Genomic DNA, 23,916 nt, shown 5'->3' on the forward strand with positions numbered 1-23,916 from the left:
TCATATCCATCAAGTTCAAACAACCAATGCATTATTTGATTCATAGGTACATATGTTCAAGAATTACATAAAAACCAAATAAAGAATGATGAACCACAGTTGTATACTTGTACTATTAAAGACAGTAAAGAAAGAGGCGAAATATATTCTGGTTGTTGAACAAGGTGAAGCGGAATGCCCATATTGTGCCCTCCTCCATGCACAAGGCACGCACGACTCTAGTCCAACCCCTTGTGATGGCTGGCCGCCCATCCTTCACAGTCTTTGTCGTGGAATTGTCACGGTAGATGTCCTTAGTGTCAGGACTTAGTCGCGAGGCCAACGCATCCATGTGCTTGAGAGGGGTTGAGCGGGACGAGAGACGCGATGCTTTACCCAGGTTCGGCCCCTCACGGTGGAGGTAAAAGCCTACATCCTGCTTCATTGATATTGATGATGATGATCATGGTTACAAGAGTGCTCTATCTCGAGAGCTATTGTCTAAACCTAACTTGTCCAACTTGTGGAACTTGTGAATCTTCCCCTTTTGGGGAGCCCTGCCCCTCCTTATATATGTTGGAGGGGCGGGTTACATGTAGAGTTCTATTAGGATTAGGACTGGTCTATCTCTAATACAAACCGGATTAGGACTGGTCTTAACTCCTTGTAAGATAAATGTTCCTCATGCCTTTCTTCTTAAACCGGCCCACCGTTAAACGTGAACCGGCCTTCTGGGCCTTGGGCCTTGTCATCCGTCTGTCCCGCTCGCCGGATCACCAGTGAGTCATAATGACCAGGTGGGTTGCATGTAAACCGCCAGGTCAGGGCGGGTCGCCAGTAACTCGCCAAGTGTCAGCAGGGTCTTCAGATAAACCGCCAAGTCCGGCCGGGTTAACTTCCGGCCGGTTTACACCGCAGGGTATATCCCCGACATTAGCCCCCAAGTTTAGCTTGGATTTATTCATGGTAAACTTATGCTGCAAAATAAACACAAGAACAAATTTGACAGGTTATGCTCCGGGTTAAGAATATTTTGTAAACCAGTACCTGATCATCCTTAAGTCCTTGTTACTTCCTCCTTCTAGGAAATTAGGGTCAACAAACCAGCTTCATAATCAATTTGCCGACATTGGCTTGTCACCGAGAAATATTGTGAAGAATAATTCCTTTGACTTAGCTCCACCGGCTTAAGAAATATGGGTCTGAAAATACTTATCTGATATTCAGCCGGTTTGAAGATGTAAAACTTGCCGGTTTAATATTACCAAAATGGCCGGTTTGTAAATATTGATGGCGCCGGGTCATAATTGTTGTCGACACCGGGTCATGTAATTGATCTTCCTGATTTGCTCAAAACTGATAAAATGAAGATGTTCATCCTTTATATGCATAATACCTGTAGCCCCCAAGTCTTAAGAGGATAACATAATGATAACTTAAGACTTGCTCCAATAAGTGTTTCAACCTTGAAGAAATCCGGTTTGTTCATCTCAATCATATAAACTGAATAATCCATATATGTAGCCCCCAAGTGCCAGGTTGTCATGCTTGCAGCAACCTGGGACTTGTAATTGCTTATAAAAAATTCAATCAGTGTAGCCCCCAAGGGCCGGGTTGTCATGCTTGCAGCAACCTGGGACTTGTAATTGCTTATAAAAACTTCAATCAGTGTAGCCCCCAAGGGCCGGGTCATTATGCAATAATGAGCAGGGACTTTGTAAATATAATCTTGTAAACTTTGAACAGCAATGTGTAGCCCCCAAGGGCCGGCTTAGTAAGATAATACTAAACCGGGACTTGATATATATACTTTAGTGAAAATAACATATTATAATGTAGCTTCCATCATAGGGCTTGAACCCATGTCCACAAGGTTAAGAGCTTTGTGCTTTACCAACTGAGCAATGGATTCTTCAATATTATGGACGAAAACTTGTGTACCTTGAATTGTTGACAGGAGCAATTGGTAGCCCCCAAGGGCCGGCTCATTATAATATGATGAGTCGGGTCTTCAATAAAGCTAGTAAAAATGATTTTGCATTAGCCCCCAAGTGTCATGTTGCATGCTTGCTGCGACATGAGACTTGCATGTAATCTCAATTTGAATAATGTAGCCCCCAAGTGCCGGGTTGTAAGCCTGCGGCGACTTGGGACTATTCCTTTCATTGTAGAATAAATTATATCCTTTGATAAAATAATAGCCATTGCGCTAAAGCGACTTTGAAAACTTAATAATACCGGTTATTAATAACCATAAAAATCCAGCCATGTTGGCTATTGAAGATGATATAATCCGGTATGAAAACCTTATTCATTCAATATCATAATGAAAATTCAGCCAAGTTTGGCTATTTGAATAATATAACCCAATGATTTATAAGCGCATGATTCCAATGGCGCAATCCAAATATATACTGGCGACTTATAGTCCAAAGCTAGGCCGGTTCAATAAACATCAATGATTTGTAATTATGCTTTATTCAACCTGTTTCTGCATACAACAAGTTTAAAGTGTCCTGGTGGTTTACCGCCGGACGGGTCATAATGCCCAACATATAACCTGGGTTTATAACCAAGGCTGCATTTAGAATAATCAAATATGAAATATATCATACCTGTGACATTGAATCACATCGTTGGTTTTACCCAGCTTTTTGTAGTAAGGGTGATAACCCAAATCTTGAGTACTGATAACTCCTTCCATATTGTGCCGGTTTATGATAAAACCGTGCCGGGTTATAATAAACACCATGTTACTCCATAAGAGGATGTTAACAACAAGGATCAAACCGGGCAAATACTCTCCGGATTGACGTGAACTATGTTCCGTCAATTGATTGGTTGAAAACTTTGTTGGTTTTAAAAAACGCAATAAAAAGCAACAAAAAACCTTCAAAGAAAAGTGTAAATCAAATGCAATGACAAAACCGTTGCAAAAAAAGGTTTATTTGAGCTGATCAGATGGTGTTACCATGGCCGAACACGACCAAGCTCCCGTTAGGTGTAACTATGGTTCTAGTCAGCCAGGTCCCCAAATGAAACCGTGGCATTTATTCCGATCAAGTGGCATGGTCATGGTTCGGGTTCGACCAAGCCCCCAAGTGATTCTGTGGCCTTAGGCCGACCAAGAGGCATGACTGGTTCAGACGTGACCAAGTCCCCAAGTGATCTGGTGGCTCTCGCCTATCAAGAGGTATGGTATTGGTTCAGACACGACCAATCCTCCAAGTGATATGATGCTTTTGTAAAGCTAACTCAAGGGGTAAACCGGAGGCCGCTTTAGAACAACTCCGTGTAACCACACATGATGTAAAAGAATAGAGGCCTCGCTTTATGAAGCAGAGGCCCCCATGTGATCAATAATATGTCAGGCCAGTAAGGCGGGATACCCATGTTTGAACTGCGCATCATGGCAGCAGGTCCTCTTTGGCAATTCTTAACTTTTTGCAAGAGATAAATTCTTCTTGAACCGGGATTTTGAACCGGATATGGAGACCTTTAAAGCTTTGTGGGAGACATCTTTCCCTTGAACCGGATTTTAAACCGAAATCTTCATTTTTAGCCGGAAATTTTCTGACGGCCTTTAAACTCGAACTTGCGAGAAGTTAATTCCTTTTTGAACCGGAAATTCTTAAACCGGATTTGAGCGCTTCAGAGTTTTGTGGGAGAATAAATTTCTCTTGAACCGGATTGTAAACCGGATATTTGAGAGCTTCAGTGAGACTGACTTCCCTTGAGCCGGATTTTAAACCGGAATCCTTTCTGATGACCCGGATCTTCTTCATTGAGCCGGGATTTTGTAACTGTCATATACTTTCTAATCCGGAAATCTTCTGACAGCACGATGTGAATCCGGGACCGGGTTATCTTTCCCTCCAACGTATTGGGGTTCTTGACTTCACTGAAAACCGGCAACGTTTGCTAAGTCATATGATTGTAGCCCCCAAGTCTCAAGGTGACTCGAGGAGTTGGCTTGAGATTCTCCATATTTGACTGTGATATAAACCGGCATAACTTGTATATCATTGGCGTTGATAGCACGATGTGAATCCATAGAAGGTTGAGCTGACTGCGGCGGGTTGTAAATGATCCCATATGAGCTGTATCAGCAACTCGGCCAATGGTTCCTTCCAACTAGTGATTTGAAGTTAACCAAACTGTAGTGGCGGCGATTTGTGCGCCCGCCCATTGAACCACCCAGTGCAGACGGCGGTTGATAGTATATGATGATTTACCTCCATTTTGTTAAAAGAAAAACCGGGCTACCCAAGCTGTGACTTGCTCATACTCAATAAACAGCTCATGCAGACAGGTGCGGCCCGGTATGTTGATGTAGACCAGGCCGCGAGAGACGGACGACAAGGACGACCGCAACATTAGAGGCAGCTCGGACAGATGAGTCGGCCGCGGCATTGTAAACTGGTGCGGAGGGGGAAGATCGGCACCGGTGTCGTAAACCGGCTCGGACGGGCGAGTTAATCACGGGCGCGGTCCCAGCAAGCTAATGTAAACCGGGCCACAGGGACGGCGACCTTCTCCGTTCATTCACCAGGTGGTAGGACACAGACGAGACACCAGTGCAGAATGTTGCTAGCGCGTGCTCCGTGCGCATAACATAACGCCTCATTTGTAATGAACAATTGCCCTGCATAAACAATATTGCAGACCAAGGCAAAGATAAACTACTCTTTGATAAAAATAATATGTGCTAATCAAATATATTTCATATGGGTGTCACCTGATGTGTTTAGGCCGGAAATAACCCGCCATGAAGTTGATGATAATTGTATGAAGCTGAAATTAATCACGGGTGAACTGGCCGCAGTGTGGTAAACCGGTGCGGACGGGTGAGTCGGCTGTGATGTTTGTAAACTGGCACGGACAATGAGTCGGCCGCATGCGTGGACGGATGTAAACCGAACAGCGGGGGCGGCGATTTGCATGTGTATCCGTCGAGCAGCATGGCCCGGAAGAACGCCACTGCAAAACTATGCTGGCACGCGCTCCATGTCCGCAGTATAACAATACATTTGTCATAAATAATTACCCTGTATAAAAACATTGCAGCAAAGATAAATTGTTTTTTGACAAAAAACAACATGTGCTAATAAATCAAACTTGGATGGATATCACCTGATTTGTTTGGACGACGGATGACCGTTCAATGCGACAAAGACAGTTTAGACAGAACCCCGGTGGCTCAACACGACAGAGGCGGCTCAATGCGGTAGAAACAGTGCTCCCGGCGGCTCGGACAGATGAGTCGGCCGCGGCATTGTAAGCCGGTGCAGACGGGTGAGTCGGTCACAAGCACGGTCTCGGTTAGTCAAAGTAGTCCGGGCCGAAGGGCGGCGACTTGCGCGCATCCGTCAGGCGCAATGTTGCCAGTACATGCTCCGTATTTGTGGTATAAACCACATTTACAGTGAACAATTATCCTGCGTTCAAAAAATACAGCAAAGCAGAGTAGTTGTTTCTCGAAGAATACTTAACAAAATATATAGGATAAATATCACCTGATTTTAGGCGACGGGTGATCACCATACGGCGTCCGTAGATAACCAAGATTTTTTTTCTTTTTTTTGCGTTGATCCTTTCAAGACACGGCGGGGGAGACCCCATCACTGCTCATGGCGTGGGTCAATGACGCGGGTCAACAGAGGAGCCCGAGCCCATGGAGAATCTGCTTTGTCTCTTTCATTGCGTGCAGAATCTGCATGTGATTTGCTTTGTCTTTTTTGGTTGCCACAATCCACTCTTCCACTACGTGATGTTTCTCCTTGAACCATGTGGAAGTATACGCTTTGATTCAGCTAGTTTTCCTTGGACCGTGACTTCCCTTGCCTAGACTACCTAGACTGCCAGCGACCTGGAGTCAGATACGGAGCAAGGTTGGTCACGGATCGTGGGTGGCTCTCCGATTCGTAGCAAGTTTGACTCATGCACGTCCGGCTCTCCCTTGACTTCGTGAGGAGTGCTGGGCGTAGTGGGCTCAAACCGGCCCCCGGTGAGTTGAAGCGGAGCTGACTTGAGGCGCGGCTGCTGCCATGTAATGGTGGCTCGAAGGTGACACCGACGAGGTGAAGCGGTGCTGTTGGCAGGTCAATGGCCAAGGCAAACCGGGCGGCACGGGGCGCTGTTGCAGCTATAGTGGAGGCGGAAACCACGGTGATTGATTACTCTGAGTCCCCGTTCTTTTCCGGGTCGTGGTTGTCTTGACTTTTCCTTCTATGACCAGGTCTCGATGAACACGGCTAGCAGATTGCAGATCGCTTAGTGCAAGTACTATTTGATTCCTTGGATTTCTGCAGCTAGATTGAACAATCATCACCAGCCTTCATCCGTACTGATGTGGACATGGACGCAAAAAGATCAGCAATCTGATTCAATTGCGAGTTTCTCGATCCCTGAGAAAGATCCCTTCAAGAACTCAACACCACCGTGCGTAGGCCCCACGGTGGGCGCCAACTGTCGTGGAATTGTCACGGCAGATGTCCTTAGTGTCAGGACTTAGTCGCGAGGCCAACGCATCCATGTGGTAGCTTGAGAGGGGTTGAGCGGGACGAGAGACGCTATGCTTTACCCAGGTTCGGCCCCTCACGGTGGAGGTAAAAGCCTACATCCTGCTTCATTGATATTGATGATGATGATCATGGTTACAAGAGTGCTCTATCTCGAGAGCTATTGTCTAAACCTAACTTGTCCAACTTGTGGAACTTGTGAATCTTCCCCTTTTGGGGAGCCCTGCCCCTCCTTATATATGTTGGAGGGGCGGGTTACATGTAGAGTCTTATTAGGATTAGGACTGATCTATCTCTAATACAAACCGGATTAGGACTGGTCTTAACTCCTTGTAAGATAAACGTTCCTCATGCCTTTCTTCTTAAATCGGCCCACCGTTAAAAGTGAACCGGCCTTCTGGGCCTTGGGCCTTGTCATCCGTCTGTCCCGCTCGCCGGATCACCAGTGAGTCATAATTACCAGGTGGGTTGCTTGTAAACCGCCAGGTCAAGGCGGGTCGCCAGTAACTCGCCAAGTGTCAGCAGGGTCTTCAGATAAACCGCCAAGTCCGGCCGGGTTAACTTCCAGCCGGTTTACACCGCAGGTTATATCCCCGGCAGTCTTCATGAAAACATCTAGATAATCATCGTGTTCTGGTAGAAATACTTTAACCTTTGCATGCCTACCAATGATGTAGTTTGAGAGGTAATCTTGAGTAAACTGCTTTGTGTTGGGGTTTGGTGCGACATATGCCAAAGGATGGCTTATCATGATGGGGGCTAGTAAGACGTCGCCGGTGCCAGGAAGCGGGATGATGTGAAGGCATGCACGCCGGTGAATCTTACCCAGGTTCGGGGCTCTCCGTGGAGATAACACCCTCTGCGGGGCCTCCGCATGATCACTCTAGCAACAATGGTGGCTACAAGCTTGCTCCTTGAGTTGTTTCTCTAGAGGGGGAAGGAGAGCAAGTCTAGCCCTAGCTTCCTCTCTCTATATGGGTGTGTGGGTGACCAAGAGGCTGAACCCTTTGCATGGGTGCCCAGGGGGTTTATATAGGCCTACCCCCAGGTGTACAATGGTAATCTGGCCGGGTGTAGGCCCGAGCCATCAGTGTCTCTGGTCGCCGGCTTCTCCGCTGGCCGATGGGACCCGCCGCCCGATGGGTCCCGCCGTCTGTCCAGTACTTGGCTGACAGGCCGTACCCCGCCGCTTGCAGGTCCTGCCGGCTGCCTGATACGTCTCCGACGTATCTATAATTTTTGATTGCTCCATGCTATATTATCTACTGTTTTGGACTATATTGGGCTTTATTTTCCACTTTTATATTATTTTTGGGACTAACCTATTAACCGAAGGCCCAGCCCAGAATTGCTGTTTTTTGCCTATTTCAGTGTTTCGGAGAAACAAAATATCAAACGGAGTCCAAACGGAATGAAACCTTCGGGAACGTGATTTTCTCATCAGATAAGACCCAGGCGACTTGGACCCTCCATCAAGAAAGCCACGAGGCAGTCACGAGGGTGGAGGGCGCGCCCCCTGCCTCGTGGGCCCCTCGAAGCTCCACCGACGTACTCCTTCCTCCTATATATACCCACGTACCCCCAAACGATCAGAGACGGAGCCAAAAAACTAATTCACCGCCGCAACTTTCTGTATCCACGAGATCCCATCTTGGGGCCTATTCCGGAGCTCCGCCGGAAGGGGAATCGATCACGGAGGGCTTCTACATCATCATCATCATAGCCTCTCTGATGAAGTATGAGTAGTTTACCTCAGACCTTCGGGTCCATAGTTAGTAGCTAGATGGCTTCTTCTCTCTTTTTGGATCTCAATACAATGTTCTCCCTCTCTCTCGTGGAGATCAATTCGATGTAATCTTCTTTTTGCGGTGTGTTTGTTGAGACCGATGAATTGTGGGTTAATGATCAAGTCTATCTATGAATAATATTTGAATCTTCTCTGAATTCTTTTATGTATGATTGGTTATATTTGCAAGTATCTTCGAATTATCAGTTTGGTTTGGTCTACTAGATTGGTTTTTCTTGCAATGGGAGAAGTGCTTAGCTTTGGGTTCAATCTTGTGGTGTCCTTTCCCAGTGACAGAAGGGGCAGCAAGGCACGTATTGTATTGTTGCCATCAAGGATAACAAGATGGGTTTTTTATCATATTGCATGAAACTATCCCTCTACATCATGTCATCTTGCTTAAGGCGTTACTTTGTTTTTAACTTAATACTCTAGATGCATGGTGGATAGCGGTCGATGAGTGGAGTAATAGTAGTAGTTGCAGGCAAGAGTCGGTCTACTTGTCTCGGACGTGATGCCTATATGCATGATCATACCTAGATATTCTCAGAACTATGTTCAATTCTGTCAATTGCTCAACAGTAATTTGTTCACCCACCGTAGAATACTTATGCTCTTGAGAGAAGCCACTAGTGAAACCTATGGGCCACGAGTCTATTCTCATCATATCAACCTCCATCACTTTATTATTGCTTTGCTTTTTACTTTTGCCTTTTATTTTACTTTGCATATTTATACCAAAAACACCAAAAAAATTATCTATCATCTCTATCAGATCTCACTCTCGTAAGTGACCGTGAAGGGATTGACAAACCCTAATCGCGTTGGTTGCGTTGAGCTATTGTTTTTGTGTAGGTACGAGGTACTCGCGCGTAGCCTCCTACTGGATTGATACCTTGGTTCTCAAAAACTGAGGGAAATACTTACGGTACTTTGCTGCATCATCCTCTCCTTTTCGGGGAAATCCAACGCAGTGCTCAAGAGGTAGCAAGAAGAATTTCTGGCGCCGTTCCCGGGGAGTCTGCGCAAAAGTCAACATACCAAGTACCCATCACAATCCCTATCTCTCGCATTACATTAGTTGCCATTTGCCTCTCGTTTTCCTCTCCCCCACTTCACCCTTGTCGTTTTATTCGCCCTCTCTTTTTCCATTTTCCTTTTTATCGCTTGCCTTTTGTTTGCTCATGTGTTGGATTGCTTGTTTGTCGCGATGGCTCAAGATAATACCAAATTGTGTGACTTCACCAATACCAACAATAATGATTTCCTTAGCACTCCATTACTCCTCTTGCCAATACTGAATCTTGTGAAATCAATACTTCTTTGTTGAATCTTGTTATGAAAGATCAATTCGCCAGCCTGCCTAGTGAAGATGCCGCAACTCATCTAAGTAGCTTCGTTGATTTATGTGATATGCAAAAGTAGAAAGATGTCGATAATGATATTGTTAAATTGAAGCTATTTCCTTTTTCGCTTAGAGATCGTGCTAAAGCTTGGTTTTCATCTTTGCCTAAAAATAGTATTGATCCTTGGAACAAGTGCAAAGATGCTTTTATCTCTAAGTATTTTCCTCCTGCTAAGATCATCTCTCTTAGAAATGATATTATGAACTTTAAGCAACTTGATCATGAACATGTTGCACAAGCTTGGGAGAGAATGAAATTAATGATACGTAATTGCCCTACTCATGGTTTGAATTTGTGGATGATTATACAAAAAATTTATGCCGGATTGAATTTTGCTTCTAGAAATGTTTTAGATTCGGCCGCGGGAGGCACTTTTATGGAAATCACTTTAGGAGATGCTACTAAACTCCTAGATAATATTATGGTTAATTATTCTCAATGGCACACTGAAAGATCCACTAATAAAAAGTGCATGCAATAGAAGAAATTAATGTTTTGAGTGGAAAGATGGATGAACTTATGAAATTATTTGCTACTAAGAGTGTTTCTTCTGATCCTAATGATATGCCTTTGTCTACTTTGATTGAGAATAATAATGAATCTTGGATGTGAATTTTTTTGGTAGGAATAATTTTGGTAATAACGCGTATAGAGGGAATTTTAATCCTAGGCCTTATCCTAGTAATCCTTCTAATAATTATGGAAATTCCTACAACAACTCTTATGGAAATTTTCATAAGATGCCCTCTGAATTTGAGAGTAGTGTTAAAGAGTTTATGAACTCACAAAAGAATTTTAATACTTTGCTTGAAGAGAAATTGCTTAAAGTTGATGATTTGGCTAGGAACGTTGATAGAATTTATCTTGAGGTTGATTCTTTAAAGCTTAGATCTATTCCTCCTAAGCATGATATCAATGAGTCTCTCAAAGCCATGAGAGTTTCCATTGATGAGCGCAAGGAAAGAACCGCTAGGACGCGTGCTATGAAAGATGCCTTTATTAAAGCATGTTCTTCCAATTCCTATGAAAATCAAAATGAAGATCTAAAAGTTATTGATGTGTCTCCTATTAAATCTTTGTTTTGCAATATGAATCTTGATGAAACTGAATACGATCTTCCCTTACCTAGAAGGCGTTCTAAAAATTCGGAGTATTTAGATCTTGATGATGAAATTGATAAAAGTGGGATTGAAAGAAATAAAACCCTAGATGTTGCTAAACCCACTATATTGGATTTCAAGGAATTTAATTATGAAAGTTTCTTTTTAATTGATTGTATTTCCTTGTTGCAATCCGTGCTAAATTCTCCTCATGCTTATAGTCAAAATAAAGCCTTTACCGAACATATCGTTGATGCCTTGATGCAATCTTATGAAGAAAAACTTGAGTTGAAAGTTTCTATCCCTAGAAAACTTTATGATGAGTGGGAACCTACTATTAAAATTAAAATTAAAGATTATGAGTTTTATGCTTTGTGTGATTTGGGTTCTAGTGTCTCTACTATTCCCAAAACATTGTGTGATTTGCTAAATTTCCGTGATTTTGACGATTGCTCTCTAAACTTGCATCTTGCGGATTCCACTATTAAGAAACCTATGGGAAGAATTAGTGATGTTCTTATTGTTGCAAATAGGAATTATGTGCCCATAGATTTTATTGTTCTTGATACAGATTGCAATCCTTCTTGCCCTATTATTCTCGGTAGACCTTTCCTTAGAACTGTTGGTGCAATTATTGATATGAAGGAAGGGAATATTAGATTTCAATTTCCATTAAAAAAGGGCATGGAACACTTCCCTAGAAAGAAAATAAAATTACGATATGAATCTATCATGAGAGCCAGTTATGGATTGCTTACCAAAGATGGCAATACCTAGATCTATCCTTGCTTTTATGCCTAGCTAGGGGCGTTAAACGATAGCGCTTGTTGGGAGGCAACCCAATTTTATTTCTAGTTTTTTTTTCTTCTGTTTAGGAATAAATAATCCATCTACCTTCTGTTTAGATGTGGTTTTATGTTTTAATTAGTGCTTGTGCCAAGTTAGACCTATAGGATCTTCTTGGATGATAGTTATGTGATCTTGCTGTAATTTCTAGAAACTTTCTGTTCACGAAAACAATTGTTAAAAATCACCATAGAGTGATAAAATACTCATTACAATTGCTTCTGATCAATAAACGAATTTTATAGAACGTCCTATTTTGGTAGATTTTTTGGAGTTCCAGAAGTTTGCGCTAGTTACAGATTACTACAGACTGTTCTATTTTTTGACAGATTCTGTTTTTCGTGTGTTGTTTGCTTATTTTGATGAATCTATGGCTAGTAAAATAGTTTATAATCCATAGCGAAGTTGGAATACAGTAGGTTTAACACCAATATAAATAAAGAATGAGTTCATTACAGTACCTTGAAGTGGTCTTTTGTTTTCTTTCGCTAACGGAGCTCACGAGATTTCTATTGAGTTTTGTGTTGTGAAGTTTTCAAGTTTTGGGTGAAATCTTTTGATGGATTATGGAACAAGGAGTGGCAAGAGCCTAAGCTTGGGGATGCCCATGGCACCCCCAAGATAATCCAAGTACACCAAAAAGTCAAAGCTTGGGGATGCCCCGAAAGGCATCCCCTCTTTCGTCTACTTCCCTCGGTAATTTTACTTGGAGCTATATTTTTATTCACCACATGATATGTGTTTTGCTTGGAGCGTCTTGTGTTATTTGTGTCTTTGTTTGTTAGTGTTCCACAATCATCCTTGCTGTACACACCTTTTGAGAGAGCCATACATAATTTGGGATTTTATAGAATACTCTATGTGCTTCACTTATATCTTTTGAGCTTTATAGTTTTGCTCTAGTGCTTCACTTATATCTTTTAGAGAACGGTGGTGGATTTGTTTTATGGAAACTATTGATCTCTCATGCTTCACTTAGATTATTTTGAGAGTCTTTAATAGCATGGAAATTTGCTTAATAATAATATGCTTGGTATTTAAGATTTGTAGAACTTTCTTTTGAGTGCATTGAATACTAAGAAACGATTGATGCTTGATAATTGTTTTGAGATATGAAGATTGTGATATTAGAGTCATGCTAGTTGAGTAGTTGTGAATTTGAGAAATACTTGTGTTAAAGTTTGTGATTCCCGTAGCATGCACGTACGGTGAACCGTTATGTGATGAAGTCAGAGCATGATTTATTTATTGATTGTCTTCCTTATGAGTGGCGGTCGGGGACGAGTGATGGTCTTTTCCTACCAATCTATCCCCCTAGGAGCATGCGCGTAATACTTTGCTTTGATAACTTCTAGATTTTTGCAACAAGTATATGAGTTCTTTATGACTAATGTTGAGTCCATGGATTATACGCACTTTCCTTCCTTCCACCATTGCTAGCCTGTCTAATACCACGCACCTTTCACCGGTATCATACACCCACCATATACTTTCCTCAAAACAGCCACCATACCTACCTATCATGGCATTTACATAGCCATTCCGAGATATATTGCCATGCAACTTTCCACCGTTCCATTTATTATGACACGCTCCATCATTGTCATATTGCTAGCATGATCATGTAGTTGACATCGTATTTGTGGCAAAGCCACCGTTCATAATTCTTTCATACATGTCACTCTTGATTCATTGCATATCCCGGTACACCGCCGGAGGCATTCATATAGAGTCATATTTTGTTCTAAGTACTGAGTTGTAATTGTTGAGTTGTAAGAAAAATAAAATGTGTGATGATCATCATTTTTAGAGCATTGTCCCAAGTGAGGAAAGGATGATGGAGACTATCATTCCCCCACAAGTCGTGATGAGACTCCGGACGAAAAAAAAAGAGGCCATAAAAAAGGCCCAAATAAAAAATGAGAGAAAAAGAGAGAAGGGACAATGTTACTATCCTTTTACCACACTTGTGCTTCAAAGTAGCACCATGATCTTCATGATAGAGAGTCTCACATTTTGTCACTTTCATATACTAGTGGGAATTTTTCATTATAGAACTTGGCTTGTATATTCCAATGATGGGCTTCCTCAAAATGCCCTAGGTCTTCGTGAGCAAGCGAGTTGGATGCACACCCACTTAGTTTATTTTGTTGAGTTTTCATATACTTATAGCTCTAGTGTATCGGTTGCATGGCAATCCCTACTCACTCGCATTGATATCTATTGATGGGCATCTCCATAGCTCGTTGATACGCCTAGTTGATGTGAGACTATCTTCCCCTCTTTTGTCTTCTCCACAACCACCATTCTATTCCACATATAGTGCTATATCCATGGCTCACACTCATGTTTTGCGTGAAGATCGAAAAAGTTTTGAAAATGTCAAAAGTATGAAACAATTGCTTGGCTTGTCATCGGGGTTGTGCATGATTTAAATAATTTGTGTTGTGAAGATATATCATAGCCAGACTATATGATTTTGTAGGGATAACTTTCTTTGGCCATGTTATTTTGAGAAGACATAATTGCTTTGTTAGTATGCTTGAAGTATTATTATTTTTATGTCAACATGAACTTTAGTCTTGAATCTTTTGGATCTGAATATTCATACCACAATTAAGAAGATTTACATTGAAATTATGCCAAGTAGCACTCCGCATCAAAAATTCTCTTTTTATCATTTACCTACTCGAGGACGAGCAGGAATTAAGCTTGGGGATGCCTGATACGTCTCCAACGTATCTATAATTTTTTATTGCTCCATGCTATATTATCTACTGTTTTGGACTACATTGGGCTTTATTTTCCTCTTTTATATTATTTTTGGGACAAACCTATTAACCGGAGGCCCAACCCAGAATTTTTGTTTTTTTTGCCTATTTCAGTGTTTTGGAGAAACAAAATATCAAACGGAGTCCAAACGGAATGAAACCTTCGGGAACGTGATTTTCTCATCAGATAAGACCCAGGAGACTTGGACCCTCCGTCAAGAAAGCCACGAGGCGGTCACGAGGGTGTTGGGCGCCCCCCTAGGGTGCGCCCCCTGCCTCATGGGCCCCTCGAAGCTCCACCGATGTACTCCTTCCTCCTATATATACCTACGTACACCCAAATGATCAGAGACGGAGCCAAAAACCTAATTCCACCACCGCAACTTTCTGTATCCACGAGATCCCATCTTGGGGCCTATTCCGGAGCTCCGCCGGAAGGGGAATCGATCACGGAGGGCATCTACATCATCATCATAGCCTCTCCGATGAAGTGTGAGTAGTCTACGTCAGACCTTCGGGTCCATAGTTAGTAGCTAGATGGCTTCTTCTCTCTTTTTGGATCTCAATACAATGTTCTCCCCCTCTCTCGTGGAGATCTATTCGATGTAATCTTCTTTTTGCGGTGTGTTTGTTGAGACCGATGAATTGTGGGTTTATGATCAAGTCTATCTATGAATAATATTTGAATCTTCTCCGAATTCTTTTATGTATGATTGGTCATCTTTGCAAGTCTCTTTGAATTATCACTTTGGTTTGGCGTACTAGATTGGTTTTTCTTGCAATGGGAGAAGTGCTTAGCTTTGGGTTCAATCTTGCGGTGTCCTTTCCCAGTGACAGAAGGGGCAGCAAGGCACATATTGTATTGTTGCCATCGAGGATAACAAGATGGCTTTTTAATCATATTGCATGAAACTATCCCTGTACATCATGTCATCTTGCTTAAGGCGTTACTATGTTTTTTACTTAATACTCTAGATGCATGCTGGATAGCGGTCGATGAGTGGAGTAATAGTAGTAGATGCAGGCAGGAGTCGGTCTACTTGTCTCGGACGTGATGCCTATGTACATGATCATACCTAGATATTCTCATAACTATGCTCAATTCTCTCAATTGCTCAACAGTAATTTGTTCACCCACTGTAGAATACTTATGCTCTTGAGAGAAGCCACTAGTGAAACCTATGGCCCCCGGGTCTATTCTCATCATATCAATCTCCATCACTTTATATTGCTTTGCTTTTTTACTTTGCCTTTTATTTTACTTTGCATCTTTATACCAAAAATACCAAAAATATTATCTATCATCTCTATCAGATATCACTCTCGTAAGTGACCGTGAATGGATTGACAACCCCTAATCGCGTTGGTTGCGTTGAGCTATTGTTTTTGTGTATGTACGAGGGACTCGCGCATAGCCTCCTACTGGATTGATACCTTGGTTCTCAAAAACCGAGGGAAATACTTATGCTACTTTGCTGCATCATCCTCTCCTCTTCGGGGAAATCCAACGCAGTGCTCAAGAGGTAGCACTGCTCGATACTGTAGCGATGCGGCTAATGATGCATGCTTTGTCGGTGGAGGCGTGGCTAAAGTGCCTCCGCCTGGAGGGCGTTCACTATAGCCATTGCCCGTCTCATCTGGTTAATGGTGCACCGGTCCCCAAGAGGGGGAGGGCCGCCTGGTCATCTGCCGTATTCTACTGATCCGACTGGCAAGCGACGGCCGCCTTCCGGTCTTCTCATGGTCGAGTGGGGGCCCGCCACCTGCGGGCCGTACCGACAGCCCGTCATGGGGGCACACACCCCTTTGACAGGGGTGACAGCAGGGTGAGCGTGGCAACAGTGCCGCGTTGAACGGAGGAGCCCGGCTTGGTACGACGCACTGTGGCCTTGCTATGACTTAGACTAGGGGAGGCGAGGCATGCGGTACCCACGCCCCGTCTCATCGTATTTATGAGGGTGCAAACTCTGAGAGCGCTTGGGGCCACCTGCTGGGAGCCGACCTTTCCAAAGGCCGCCTTCCTGGAGTCGGCCCATCTTGAGGCCTCCTTCTGGGCCATGCCGCCTTCTAGCAGCTGGCCGCCTGGACCAGCCGGCGGTGAGGAGGGGGAGCTTTGGTCTTGGATTCTTGAGGGGCGCAGTCGGCCCCTATGTCTTGAAACACCATGGGGAGCTGATGAGGCTACCCATGGCTAATTACTCCGACAGTAGTCCCCGAAGCTGGTGGGGCGTCGTGGCTGAAAGTGACGTGGGGCCGCAGCAGCTTCCTACCATGTGTTTTCTGTTGATCTTGCTTCATTCATTTTCTGGGGCGCCGACTGCCAGGAGTCGGACACGACCATGCGGCTGCTTGGTGGTTTTCGAAACGTCGAGGCGGGAACCAAACGGCACGGTAGCGTAGCCCTAGGCCAGCCACTAGCTATTCGCCCACCATGTGGCGCCAGCAAGCCAGGGGTCCTGCCAGCCCACGCGTGCGATGGGACGTGGCCGTAGGCCAGGGTCCGCCACTACCGGGCCTCGGCCCACGTGCAGACCCGCTATGGCCGAGGCGGACGGTTGGGCTTATTGAGCGCATTTACCCCGCGCTCTTTACTGCACGGTTAGTGCGGGACGTGGGGTGGTGGGCGCAGTTAATCCCACGAACCCCACGCTCCGCCCCCTCGGCTTCACAGCCCGGGGCTACAAATAGGAGGAGGAGGGGGCGGCATTAGCACACGCTCCCATATCCTCCTTCTCCTTGCTCTTCTTCTTCCTTCTCTCCGCCGCCACCGCACCCCCGCCGTCTCGCCAGAGTGCCGTTGCGACATCCTGTGGCCAAGCCTTTCTCCCCTGCGGTGCTGCTGTTCCGCCGCAGATCCGCTCCTCCTCCACCGTGTCGCGCCTCCATCGAGCCTTCAACATCCATGGCACGCGACAAGGCGAACTCCGGTGCCTGGGACGGCTCCAACGTCTAGCAGCACCACCTCGACTTCTTGCGCGACACAAGGTGGCTGCCCGACGCGGGCTATATTGAGGCACGCGTCCCGTTGGTGAAAGAAATCACGCCGGCGCCGATAGACGGCGAGTGCGTCGTGTTGCAAACGCATTTCCTCCGTGGCTTCGGCTTGCCAGCCAGCGGTTTTCTTTGCTTCTTCCTCGAGTTCTACAACCTCCGGCCGCACCACCTCATGCCCAACACGGTGGTGCTGCTGTCGTCCTTCATCATGATGCGTGAAGGCTATCTCAGCATTCTCCCCACACTCGAGCTGTGGGGGGAGTGTTTCTACACCAAGCACGGCGTTGCTGTCAAGGACGAGCCGGCCGAGTGCGGCGCCTTCATCGCGGTGTGGCACCCAGGAGCCGGCAACCGCTTTCCCCCCATCACTCTGATCCAGTCTGTCAAGCTATGGCAGAAATCGCACTTCTATGTGAAGAACGCTGGCCCAGCAATGGACTTCCTCAACTTGCCTCCCAACGAAGCCGGCCCGCCGGCTGACCCGCGCTCCAGCTGGACGTACAAGCCAAAGCACCTGTCAGCTGCCGGCGCTCCCGTTCTCGCCAGGCTCGAGGAGATGACAGACCTGGAGGGCCTCCAGGAGGCCGACTTGCTGACGGCTTTTGTGACGCGCCGGGTTCTCCCCCTCCAGGGCCGGCCTCACATGATTTGTCAGATGAGTGGTCACCGGGACCCATGCTAGCTGTCCACCCGTGAGATGCCGGTCGCGGAGGTGGCCCACATGGTGAATGAAATCGCGTACCTCAAGCTCGCGATGGACTGGCGGTTCGGCAAGCCGCCATACTCCCACGCTAATCCGCCCCCTGGCGTAAGTTCCTGATTCTTCTCTCTTTTTTGGTCTTTATTTCTTCTGCCGAGTTCTGGCTTGTCGACTGAAGAGTCGAACGTATCACAGCTCCTTCCGACCTAACAGCCAGCCGACGCTATGGCGCAAGGCCAGGCCTTCCTGCTGGACCGGGCGATGAGTGACGCGGACGACCTCGACTTGGGGGCCGCCGCCTTGGAAGATGACTCCACGGGTGGTGGCGACGAGGCAGGCGGCTCCGGAGCAGGAGGCGGCATCGAGGCGTGGTCGGACGACGCGGCGGAGGAGGCCGGGCAGCGCCACCAGCCGGCCGGCAACAGGGCAAGGGCAAGATCCTCAGCGGCGCGATCCGCACTAGGCGGCGCACCGAAGCGCCGAGCCGGCACGCAGCGGCATGGCGCCCGGCCGAAAAAGCCCAAGGGCTCGGCTATGGCGACCAGACGAGAGGAGGCCGCCGTGAAGGCCGTCCAGATCGATTGGGGGCAGTTAACTGCCGGGAGAAATATCCGACCTAGGGCAAAAGAACTGCCGGGATATTTGTTTCTGCCGGTACAAACATGTCAGGGCAAAGAAACTGCCGAGAAAACTTAAGCGATGACGGTACACGAACTGCCGGTACATTTTAGGGCGCATTATCTGCCCGAACAACCAAACCACGGCTTACAATCTGCCGGGACCGGCCGCGAGACCGAAAATTATCGGGGCCTAAGCACGGTGGGAAAGCGCGCGAGTGACCAAATTTTGGCCCAAAACAAACGCGTACGCGCCAGCCCTCCACCAGATAGCAGCGCCCCCAGAAAAAGCCAGATAGCAGCGCCGCCCCCAAATCGACGCCCAAATCCTTCGTCCGCTCCACCAGATCGCCGCCACCGCCGCCGCCGCTGCCCCCCACCAGACCACCGCCGCCGCCGCCCTCAGCCATCCCCACCGCCGTCGCCGCCCCCAGCCATCCCACCGCCGCCGACCTCCCTCCATCCCGAGCAGTACCGCCGTCGCCCTGCATGCCGAGCCGTGCCGCAGTCGCCCTCCATGCCGAGCCGTGCTGCCGTCGCCCTCCACCGCTCCAGAGCGGCGCCGCCGAGCACCCAAGTGACCGCAGCCGCCAATCACTCCAGGTCGGGGCCGTCGGCCGCCCTCCACCCAGACCATTGCCGTCGTCGGCAACGGAAAGCGCAAGAGGAAGCAGTGCCTTCCCAAGGGTCCACCATGGCATCGTGCTCCTCTTCTCCGCGGCCGTTCACGCTGGCGAGCATGGGGGGCTCCCGACCACGCCCTCCTCCCCGATGGCGGCGAGCACGGTGCCTCTCCACTTAGATCCGTGCCGGTGGAAACCCGATGCAGGTGAGATTTTCCTTGCCAATGTAGTGAATCTCTCTTTCTGCTCGATGAGAACTGACGGTGGGTATTGTCCAGTTGTAAGTACGAAGCCAGATTTCCCCTCCCTCCTACATCCCCCATCCACCGAGTTAGTAATTCTTCCGTATTGCAGTTTTTTTCTTTTGCTGCCAAATTGATGGAGGTGCTATTAGTGAAAGGATTGGAGACTGGTTCTAGCAGTGGTAGATTTTTCGAGAATTTCCTAGTGCTCGTGATTTGCAAAGGGTTTCAGCCAAGTTAGTGTACGTGTACCCTCCTATGATTAGTAAAATTTCGTGTGTCTGTATCCACCCTTTTTAGGTACATGGATCCATCTTTTTTTATTCAGGTTCAGACATTGCACAACTGAAGACATTTGTTATATAGCTCGAGAAAGTTTACTCACTATGGCTAACTGTTATTCCAGGATAATATGCAATGTTAAGTGCAATTATTTTCCTCATGCTACCACAATTTTTGCCAACATTAATTTTTCAGCTGCTTGATAGAATCATGGAAGGAACATACAGTGCAGTACGAGACGAGGGATGGTCTGATGATGTTGTCGAGATGAGTATGGTGCTCATACTGTTATCATTTTGTATTCAGAATCTTTGATGTTAAATGGTGGGGTGTTAAATGTAGCCCTCGATAAAAAATGGAGATTATACTACCATAGTTAGCTCCACTGTAGAAAGTAACATAACCAGCCTGAAGTATGTGTATATCTATTACTCTTTAATAGTACATAAGCTTTTGAACCTAGGAAGTCATTGCCTCAGAGTTATGCCTGCTTAGATTAATGGTTGCTATGCTAACAAGATACAGTGAAAATTAACTTTGTTTCGAATACAGTGAGTATATGACCTTATAATTGTTTATGATTAGAATTAGCAAGGTCCCTTTACCCTCTTAATGTGTTTACACTTCCTCTAATGAAATAATATGATGTCTATGAACCTTAACAATCGTCATCTCAGCTAAACATAAAAGGAAGAAGGCCCACCAGATTTGTTCGTAGTGCACATTGTTTTTTCTACAAAATATTGGAGTATCTGGATCACAAATCTGACCTGTAAAAATGTTCAAACTTATTGATATTTTATTCTTGAAATTTTAAAGACAATGAATGCAATTTTTTAACTTAACCTGGCTTCCTGTTTTTTGTCCTGTGAATAAAAACAAAGCTTCACTACAAGCCGATTTTCTGGTGAATGAATTAAACTCAAGGTCTCTAGCAAAGGAATCAAGTTTTTCACCTTTTGTTGGAACTTGTGATTTTGAACATCATTTTATTTATTGCCAAGGATCACCGTGACACCTATGGTTGTATGCTCTTCTCATATCTTTATTATTTTCAAGATTACTATATAGTACACGAACTACCCTGTTTCATTGGTTCAGTTTATCGTCATTCATGTTAGGATTTTCTCTTGGCTTCCTGGTTCTTCTTTTCTTTGGCGAACTTGAACAACTCTATTAATGTGTCAAAACATAAAGTCTTCCTGTACAAGGCTACATATGTGTAATCAGGTATGCTATATATCACCTTTCATTCTTTTCCAAACGTTCTGCTGTATGACTTCTTTTAAGAACAAATTATTCAACTCAGTGGACCTTGAATAGTTGAATGTCTGATATAACTTCACAATGACCTTTCTTACTCTGGTTATATTTTTCCATTTGTACCACAGTAAGGCACCTCACTTTCTGATTTCTGAGTCAAATGCTTTACCTGATGTCGGGTTCTCTCTTCAGACATACATGAAACAGTTCTTCACAAGATCATGATTGTATACATATAAAAAAAAATCTTCTTCTCATATCTTATTTGGCCCCTCTACAGCGTATGTAAAAAGTTGTCGGTGGTCCGCCACGCCTCTGCCTGCTAGTACTGGTAAATTCTTACTAGGCAACTAGATGTGCTTAATTTGTGTGTCTTGTCTAGTTCTTCCACTCTAACAAGGCCATACATAACGTTGTTGTAAGATGAAAGTCCGGACATTATTTAGCTTTTAAACTTACAGTATACTGCTCCTACAGTGTTGTGAGATTGAAGGTCCAAGATACTACACTTCAATACAGATCTTTATCATTATTTGAGAAGTAAACTTTTAATTGGCAGTAGAGTTGTATGTAGTAAACTCTGGAATTTCTTGATTAATTTTCTGTATCTATGACTGCAATGGTTACAGATTGATCTTTACTTGCAATCTAATTTGCATGTTTGTGTGTGTTCTTCAGGAATCATGATACTACTTTGTGATCTGATTGGTGAAAGGGTATTTTGTACGGTTCTCTCATATCCGACTTGTCTTTTTCTCTCTATATAAAGTAGCATTGAAAATGTTCTTTTATTTCCTCTGACCTCTCAGAAGCTCACACCTGAATATCATGATATATGCCTTTAAGAAAACTCTGTATGTTCTTTTGAGTTAAACCAAACACCAAACATTTTAGTTTCTATACTTCTGTCAGTTAATGCTGGAAAAATGCTTGAATTTTTTTTGTTGTACTAGTTGCCTTTGTGTGCTCATACAAAAATACTAGATCCTATGATGTCAAAAATTCATACAGGTGTGGATGACCCTTCTTTTTTCTCGAACGTTGTTCCTATTGTCTTATGTGCAGTTTTTTCAAACAGAGTTTGATGAGTCTTCACTATCAGGAAACTAAACTTAATATTAGAGGCAATCACACCATGCCATTACGGGTTTAATTATTTGTCCAGACCTGAAACTGTTGTCATGCTTTCCAGGAAGGGCAACTAGATGTGCTTAATTCATGTGCCCGGGCTTGAAACCGCGGACATTTTTTAGCTTTTTATTAAATAGAATATTCACTCGATGCCTTGAAGGGAAATTTGTTGAGAAAATGTTGGGCGGTGCATCTTTGTAGATTTTGAGTATCGTAATAAATGTAATGGATATAATGTTTTCTAATACATGACTTGTGATTTGATGTCTTCCTGTCCAGGTTGAAAATGTTCCTGTAAGATTTGTTAAGACGCCTTGCTGTAACCATATGCTCTGAGCTCACACAGAAGAACTTACAGGCTTTACTCTTTGTGTTTGTTACATCTTGTACTGTCGGATGTCTAGAGACTAAAGATGCTAAATTATGAGGGAAGTCTTCATGTGTAATCAATGAATTGAAAACATTGTAAAATGTTTGATGATCAGAATTTATAATATATATGCGATGTGCATCTGCATAATCTTTTTGCTTTATTTGAATGGGTGTCATCTTTTAAATTGGGGTGTGTATGTAAATGTGAAATAAATGTAATACTAGAGTCTAATAGCCTTATTAATTGGGATACTTGGCACCCCTGGCCCATCATTTGCCGGGAAAGCTAATGATTGCTGGCAAAAAATATTTGCTGGGAGAACAGGAACTGCCGGGAGAAGTTTGAGCATGATGGCATATAAACTGCCGGCACATCCCTATCTGCCGGGAATTATAATCCCCGACAGCCGTTCTCGTGGCAGTTCTATCTGCCGGGAGAAAAACATTCCCGGCAGTTTGACTGCCCCTGTAAGTGCCTTGTCCCGGCAGTTTGACTGCCCTTACATCTGTGTTGTGGTGTAGTGGATCCTGAGGGCCATGAAGCAGCCGCCGATGGTGCATGCGCGAGTGGTTGCTCCTCTTCGTGTTTTCTCTTGTTTTTTGTAAACTTCTACTGAATTGTCTTCAACTCGCGCGAATCAGGGCACCGCTCTCTCTTGAGCGGTCGACCTCCGCCTCCATCGTCGAAGGGCCGGAGGGCTCTACCAACACCCGCCGTGTGGACCTGCGCGCCGAGCACTAGGCGGCGACGGAGTGGAACGCGCGGGAAGCGCGCGAGGAGAAGGAGATGGCGGATCAGGCAAAGGCGGAGCTGCCAGGGCAGCGCAGGAGGAGGCCGACGCGGCGGCCAGGGCCCTGGACGACGCCTCAGCAAAGGCCGAGACGGAGGAGGTGGCCAAGATCCAGGCGGACACGGCTGTCGGGGCGCAAGTGGGGGCGGCCACAGATGGCCAGGCCCCACTGCTGATCATTCCGCTGCGCTCCATGCCGCCAGCGACGGAGGTCTTGGCGCCGACTGGAGGGACCAGCATCGACCAACTGGCCATGGAGAGAGAGGGGGAGACGCCATCGTCCCAGGGCCACAGGCGCCCCAGCAGATGCCGGCTACCTAAGCCCAATACAGTCGGCCCAACGCGCCGCCAGTGTCTCAAGGCGATGGCGAGCTGGTGGTGGGGGCGAGTTCCGTCGTTCGGACCCCGACACGCCGGCACGCAGCAAAGGCGAACTCGGCTCCGCGGCCCCAAGATATTGGAGCCTCGAGCTTGTCGGTTCCCGACGCCGAA

The 23,916-nt window shown here is 45.5% G+C and overlaps 1 long non-coding RNA gene across 2 annotated transcripts; it reads left to right on the forward strand.

The window, feature by feature from the left end:
• Nucleotides 1-19,012: 19,012 nt before the first annotated feature.
• LOC119332077 lies at nt 19,013-22,575 on the forward strand. 2 transcript variants are annotated; one of them, XR_005160802.1, is made up of 2 exons: nt 19,013-19,549; nt 19,622-22,575. It is a non-coding gene; the product is annotated as an uncharacterized LOC119332077 (long non-coding RNA). The 2 variants fall into 2 exon arrangements; XR_005160803.1 differs by having other exon boundaries at nt 20,063-22,575.
• Nucleotides 22,576-23,916: the final 1,341 nt, after the last annotated feature.

This window comes from Triticum dicoccoides, chromosome 7A, assembly GCF_002162155.2.
Source record: "Triticum dicoccoides isolate Atlit2015 ecotype Zavitan chromosome 7A, WEW_v2.0, whole genome shotgun sequence".
NCBI classification, from domain to species: Eukaryota; Viridiplantae; Streptophyta; class Magnoliopsida; order Poales; family Poaceae; genus Triticum; species Triticum dicoccoides.